Source organism: Chlorocebus sabaeus, chromosome 17 (genome assembly GCF_047675955.1).
Source record: "Chlorocebus sabaeus isolate Y175 chromosome 17, mChlSab1.0.hap1, whole genome shotgun sequence".
In the NCBI taxonomy this organism is placed as follows: Eukaryota; Metazoa; Chordata; class Mammalia; order Primates; family Cercopithecidae; genus Chlorocebus; species Chlorocebus sabaeus.
This window is the reverse complement of record NC_132920.1, coordinates 28,408,006-28,415,496: the sequence shown is the minus strand read 5'-3', so window position 1 is coordinate 28,415,496 and position 7,491 is coordinate 28,408,006. Positions and strand designations below refer to the sequence as shown.

At 40.7% G+C, this 7,491-nt stretch overlaps 1 non-coding gene across 1 annotated transcript; it reads right to left on the bottom strand.

Annotated features, from left to right (window-relative positions):
* Positions 1-484: 484 nt before the first annotated feature.
* Positions 485-556, bottom strand: TRNAA-AGC (transfer RNA alanine (anticodon AGC)). The gene has a single exon. It is a non-coding gene; the product is annotated as a tRNA-Ala (tRNA).
* Positions 557-7,491: the final 6,935 nt, after the last annotated feature.

Below are 7,491 nucleotides of genomic sequence, written 5' to 3'. Positions count from 1 at the left end.
TATCAGGTAAAAGAAGGGTTATTTGAACACAAACAATGTGAGCACAATAGCTCAGATAACTCAGATGGCTGGCTACTGAGTGACTAACCAGTGAATGGCTTACTACACAGCGTGGATATGCTGGACAAACAGATGATTTACTTCCCAGGCAGGATAGAGCAGATGAGGTGAGATTTTATCATGCTGCTCACAACAGAGAAATTGAAATCTTATGAATTTTCTGGAATTTTTCATGTAATAATCTCAGATCGTGGTTGACTGTAAGAAACTAAAGGATGAATAGTGGACTACTGCCATTCACTTTAATTCCAAGGGCCTTGGTTCTTCCTAATCACACACTTCTAATGCAGCATTATTTAGACATACCACCCAAAGCATAGACCTCAGGCTATTTTTGATTTGGTTGCCACTCATAAGGTAGATTGGTGTTGCCTTATGCCCAGGGGGCCCTGCTCTGGGCAGTTAAACAAACAAGAGAAAAACCTGGAGGTGCTGGGGATTGAACCCAGGGCCTCGTGCATGCTAAGCACGCGCTCTACTGCTGAGCTACACCCCCTTGAAAGCCATTTTTTCTACTATGTTTTATAACTGGCTGTCACTATTATCTGCTAGTGTTCCACGATTTAAACAGAAGTCAAGGTCTACTCTATTCAACTCTACTGTTTCTGAAACCCTTAAGTTGCATTCTGGAAAGATCCCTTTAGTGCTACTGGGGTCTTTCATTATGGCGGACCCTCCAAGGACTGTTACTAGGGAACTTCCCGAATGGCAGCTTTTGTCCTGCACCAAGGAGAATCCCAGGTAGAAATATTATCTTAAATAATCAACTTCCTACTTTTCTTCTACAGTGCTCCCAGAAAAACATAAACGGTAGTGCCAGGGAATACTAAGATCAGCACTAGGAGAGCTACTCAGGGAACGTAGGTCCAGGAGAGGAGATAAGACTTGAGGGGAATTTATTCACCATATCGGAGTGAAATGAAGAGCAAAGCATGTGTCAGTCACAGCTCCCCCAAACCGCTGCATTCTGTCCAAGACGCTGCTCACTGGCTGAGATCCCTAGAGAGCAAAGACCAGAAAAAAAACAGCTCCAGGCGACTTTCACCTCTTTCAGGCAAAATCCTTTCACAGTGTGGCGAACATAAAGAAAGCAAGAGGAACGAATTTGCTCTTTTTAAGACCTCCCTGCGCCTGGACAGGCCCTTAGACCCTGTGTTCCTGGAGCACAAAAGGTAAAGGTCTCCTGTCTTTATTCAACATACGTGCTACAGTCAACCCAGACAAGTGTTTTGGAGACAATGGGGGTTGGGGGCAGGAATGTGTGTAATTTAAGAACACCCCCAGATGGCTCTGAAAATCAGCACGGTTCGGTTACAAGTGGAATGTCTGAGAACGGAAGAGAACTGAAGAAGAGGACGATAAGAAGGAAGGAGATAGAGAGTGGAGGGTATTATGGGCGAGAGTGGGGAAAGGGGAAGAGATGAAGCAGCGAAGGACGGAGAAGAACAAGACGACGAGAAGACAAGAAGCGGATTCAGGCAGGGGACCTGAAACACCATCAGCAGTTAAATAGGGAGGGAGACTGGACGTATCCAAGTTTCCCTATCTGTCGCGTTTTCACCAGGCCAAGACAGAAGGCTCCACTCTTCTAAACAAAGTAGGCTGAAAACGTAGATCCTGCGCGAAGATTTGGTTTGTTTTGTTCCAGACTGTGGAGGATTGAGAGCAATTCGTTGCTCTTTTCCTCTCCGGATAAACAGGTTGAGCACTTCGCCGGGCGTTCGTGTGGCTGAATTTTTGTACAATGGGTGCCGGGAATGGCAGTTTTTATTTTTATTTTTATTTATTTATATTTTGAGACGGAGACTCGCTCTATCGCCCAGGCTGGAGTGCAGTGGCTCGATCTCCGCTCACTGTAAGCTCCGCCTCCCGGGGTCACGCCATTCTCCTGCCTCAGCCTCCTGAGTAGCTGGGACTACAGGCACACACCACCACGCCCGGCTAATTTCTTTTCTTTCTTTCTTTCTTTCTTTCTTTCTTTCTTTCTTTCTTTCTTTCTTTCTTTCTTTCTTTCTTCCTTCCTTCCTTCCTTCCTTCCTTCCTTCCTTCCTTCCTTCCTTCCTTTCTCTCTCTCTCTCTCTCTCTCTCTTCTTTCTTTGTAGAGAGGGTTTTCACTATGTTGGTCAGGCTGGTCTCGAACTCCTGACCTCACAATCTGCCCGCCTCGGCCTCCCAAAGTGCTGGGATTACAGGTGTGGGGAATGGCAGTTATAAAGAACATCTTGAAAGTCACGCCCGGACTCTTTCGGTTTTCTTTAGTTGCATCCTGCACTTGTCTTAGCTGGAGTCTTAGCTGGAGTCAGAAGAGAAACAATTTGAATGGAGAAAATATGTTTGCCATAGCATTGTAGAACCACACTATTGTCTGCCTAATCTCATAGGGATTAATTAATGGGGTGATGATGAGGGACCATTCTGACAGGTGTGTAATGACAACTCATTATGGTTTTATTTTGCATTTTCCTAATGGTTAATGATGCTGAACATCTTTCCATGTGCTTGTTTGGTATCTGTATATTTTGTTTGGTAAAATATTTCTTTACATCATGTTTTAATTAAATTTTTTGTTTTTTACTGTTGAGATCAGGAGTTATATTCTAGTTCTTTGTATATTGATACTAGGCCCTTATCAAATGTGTGGATTTATGTCTGCCACTTTCTTATTTGATTTCCATTTGTTCCCTTTGGTGTTTTTGTTGTAGCATTAGTTGTTCCATTACCCTTTTCTCTACCTTTTTTTGGATATCTTTGATGTTTTTTTGGATTCCATTTTAACTTAATCATTGGCTTTTTCTCTATATCTTGTTACTTTAGTGATTGCTGTATGATTTAGTGATTACAATATGCATGCCATCCTCTTAGACTTCATAAAAGTCCAGCACTGATATAGGATCCTTTACCCCTTCACCAACTTTGTTATAGTTGTCAAATGTATTACACTGACACATAGACAATTCCACTAGATAACACGCATATATATTTAAAATAACCTATGAGAAAAAAATTCTTTTATATTATCACAGATATTTATCATTTCAGTGGATCTTCCTTCACTCCTCAAGATCCAAGTTTCCCTCTGGTATCATTTCCTTTTAGCCTGAAGCATTTTCTCAATATTTCTTGCACAGAAGATCTGATGGTAATGCATTCTTGTAGCTTCCCTTCTTTGAGAGTACCTTTATTTTATCCTCATTTCTGAAGGATTGTCTCACTAGATACAGAATTCTGGATTAATATTTCCTTTATCATTTTAAAGATGTTATTCCACTGTCTTTTGACTATCATAGTTTCTGAAAGAGAAATCCACATATTTAGATTGTGGTCTCCATTTAAAAATTGTGTTATTTTCTGTAGTTGTTTCCAAGATTATTTTTTGTTTGTATTTTAGTTAGGGTCTCACTTTGTAACTCAGGCTGGAGTGCACTGGTGCACTCACAGCTCATTCCAGCCTCAATCCCCTGGGTTCAAACAATCCTCCCACCTTAGCACGTCTCTCTGCTCCCTGTAGCTGGGACTACAGACTACCGTGCCTGGCTAAGATAGCCTCCTCTCCTCTCCTCTCTTCTCCTCTCCTCTCCTCTCCTCTCCTCTCCTCTCCTCTCCTCTCCTCTCCTCTCCTCTCCTCTCCTCTCCTCTCCTCCCCTCCCCTCTCCTCTCCTTTCCTTCCTTCCCTCCCTCCCTTCCTTCCTTCGTCCTTTTTTTTTTTGAGAGATGGAGTCTCACTATGTTACTCAGGCTGGTCTCCATCTCCTGAGTCCAGTGATCCTCTTGCCTCAGCCTCCCAAAGTGCTGGGATTACAGGCATGAGCCTCCATGCCCAGCTCCAAGATTTTTAAAAAAGGTTTTATTTTCAGCGGCAGGATGATAATGTGTCTAATTCGTTTTTTTAAAAATTTTAATTGGAAGTTTCTTGAATCTGTAAATTTACATCTTATTTTTGTCATTATTTATGTAAATATTTCTCTACACCAATCGTTTTATCTCCTGAGACTCCAATGACATCTATTTTAGACTATTTGATATTATTCTACAGGACCTTGAATTCATTGTTTTCAGTCTTTTTTCTCTCTCTCTTCCAATCAAATTGAATGGTTTCTATTGATCTATCTTTAAGTTAACTGATTTTTTTTCTCTGTATCTCCTCTGGGTCTATCCATTTAACTTTTAATTTCAGATATATTTCAGGTCTAAAATTTCCAGTTGGTTTCTTTTTCAATACTTTCTATTTCCTTTTGTTTTTTTTTTTTTTGAGACAGAGTCTTACTCCATGGTCCAGGCTGAAGTACAGTGGTGTGGTCATAGCTCAGTGCAACCTTGAACTCTTGAGCTCAAGCAGTCCTCCCATTTCAGTCTCCTGAGTAGCTGGGACTATAGGTGCATACCACCACACCTAGCTAATTTTTTTTTTTTTTAAATCTTTGATAGCAGATATCTCTAGCTGTGTTGCCTAGGCTGATCTCAAATTCTTGATCACAAGCAATCCTCCCCCTGAGCCCCCACAAAGTGCTGGGATTACAGTTGTGAGCCACCATGCCTGTCCAGTTTCTATTTCTTTTAATAAAAATTTTTACGTTTTTTTTTTCATTAAAGTATGGTTGGCATAGAGCATAGTTAAAATAGACACTGGAAAGTCCTCATCTGATAATTTCAAGATCTGAGTTACCTTGGGTTTGCCATCTATTGATTGTATTTGTCTTGACTATTGAATATATCCCCCGGGATCTTTTTATGTTGAGAAATTTTTTATTGTTTCCTTGACATTGTGAATGCTATATCGTGTAGACTCTAGGTCCTGTGATGATTTTGTGGAGAGTGCTTGATTTATTTATTTGTTTTTAGCAGGTAACTTCCTGATTAGTTCAGACTGAAAGTTTTATGTCTCAGCCGGGCAAGGTGGCTCACACCTGTAATCCCAGCACTTTGGGAGGCCAAGGCGGGTGGATCACGAGGTCAGGAGATTGAGACCATCCTGGCTAACACGGTGAAACCCCATCTCTACTAAAAATACAAAAATTAGCCGGGAGTGGTGGCAGGCACCTGTAGTCCCAGCTACTCCGGAGGCTGAGGCAGGAGAATGGCGTGAACCCAGGAGGCAGAGCTTGCAGTGAGCTGAGATGGAGCCACTGCTCTCTAGCCTGGGTGACAGAGTGAGACTCCGTCTCAAAAAAAAAAAAAAAAAAAAATTTGTGTCTCTTTTCATGGATGATAGTCCCAATCTCTGTTCAATTTTCAAAGCTTTTGTTATGCTGCTTCAGGTCTTCCCTTGAGTGTGTCCCACTTGGGGTTAGTCTGAGATGAAGGTCTTTGTATAAATATACTTTTAGTTTGGAAAGGATTTGCTATGCTGTTCTGGTTCTGTCTATAGCATGCACAGCTCAGAGCTGAGCCCAATATGTATATGACTTTATATACAGATTTTAGGGAAATCCTTTCTTCAGCCTTTCAGGATTCTCCTTAACTCTCCAGAATTTCCTCAACTTTTCCTTGATAATTTGACTAGAAATATGAGTTTCTGTCACAGTTTCTGTTGCCTACACAAGTGATTCATGATTGGGGCTCACTCTCAGTAAAAAGCTGTGAGAAAAATACTAAGAATAAAAAACTCATCTTTAATCCCTTGCGGGTCACCATTCCAAGTTTTTATTGCCTCCATAATCTAATTGTTTTTGTTTGCTTGGTAAGTTTGTGTGTGTGGGGGGGTGTGTGTGTGTGCCCTCTCCCCATCATTTTTGCTATAATCAGCAAGATATATTGTGATGGGATTATGCAACCATAGAAAACCTGGAATCTTCTGCTTGTAAAGTTTCACTTTTAGTTCTTGAAATGTTGGGCTTTATTTTTAGAACTCCCAAGGGAAAAATGCTTTCACCAGAGGCCACCAAAGGAACGGTTCCATTAAACTGGAAGTTGAGAATGACACTTGACCAATTTGGCCTTTTTGTGCCAATAAACCAGCAGGCAAGGAAGGGGCTTACTCTATTGGTCATGGTGATTGATCCTAATACTAACTTAAATTGGGACGTTACTACACAAATGGGGTTATGCAGGAATATGTCTGGAATTTAAGGGAGTTTTTAGCAGTGCCTTTCAGTAATATCATCTACTGTGATTAAACTCAATGAAAAGCTAGAACAATCATTTGTACAGAGCACTGCTAACGTCATAAACTCTCTAGGAGTGAAAGTTTGGTTGACCCCACCAGACAAAGAGCCTTAACCTGCTGAGGTACTTGCTGAAAGCAAAGAGAATATGGAGTGAAAGAGATCATTACGAATACCAATCAGCTGCAGATACAAGTACTGTAATAGTTACGAGCATTCTTTGTGTGTTTATCGTAACCAGTCTTTTTTCTTTCCTTTTCTGGCTCACCTACTGTATTAGTTTCCTAGGGCTGCTATAACAAATTTTCACAAATTCAGTAGCTTAAAACAATGGAAATTTATTCTTTCATATTTCTGGAGGCAAGCAGTCTGAAATCAAGGTATGAGCAGGGTCATATTTTCTCTGAGACTCTGGGTAGAATCCTTCCTTGCCTTGTCTTAGCTTCTGATGGTGGCTGTCAATATTTGGCATTCTCTGGCTTGTAGCAGCATCACTCCAATCTCTGCCTGTCTGGTCACATGGCATTCTCACAGTGTCTCTGTATACAAATTTCTCTCTTCTTGCAAGGGCGTCAGTCATATTGGATTAGAGTCCACCTTAGTAATCTTGTCTTAACTTGATTACATCTGCACAGACTCTATTTTCAAATAAGGTCACATTCTGAGGTTCCAAGAAGTTTGTGATTGCGGGGAAGGACACTATTAACCCATACAACTACCGTCTAACATAAGATATATTAATGTTAGTTACATTTATATCCCTGAATTTAAGTAACTGTATATCAAAAGAGGAGTGGAATAAACATCACCAAAAGAGGGTTCCATGGACTTCGGTTTTGTTTGGAAGGTAAGTGTGGTTTAAAGATACGTTTGGGGGACTGAGCAAGTTGCAATACATAAGCCTTTGTCAGCACTGGCAATGGCTGAAAACAGGAACAGAAAATACAGGAAATTAGAACCCAGGCTTATCCAGCCAAAAAAAAAAAAAAAAAGAAGGAAAAAAGAAAATACAGGAAAGTTTGGAGACACAGGAGGAAGAGGAGAAAAATAAACAGAAAACGGAATAAAAAATAAAAAGGAAAGAACAGGGAGAACTCCACAATATAAAGTGGAAAAGTATTTATCACTGAAGGAAAATAGATTTAGAAGAAGCCAGGTAACTTTGAAGAAGCGCTGGAGGCAGAGGAAAGAAGCTCCCATGGTAAGGAAATTATCCCAGCATTTTTGAGATTTGAAGCCATAATTCCTCAGTCCCTAAAGGAGAATTATAAATCTAGACCAAATAAATTAGTTGCAATTATGTTGTTGCTGCATTACTTGAAAGGAATCT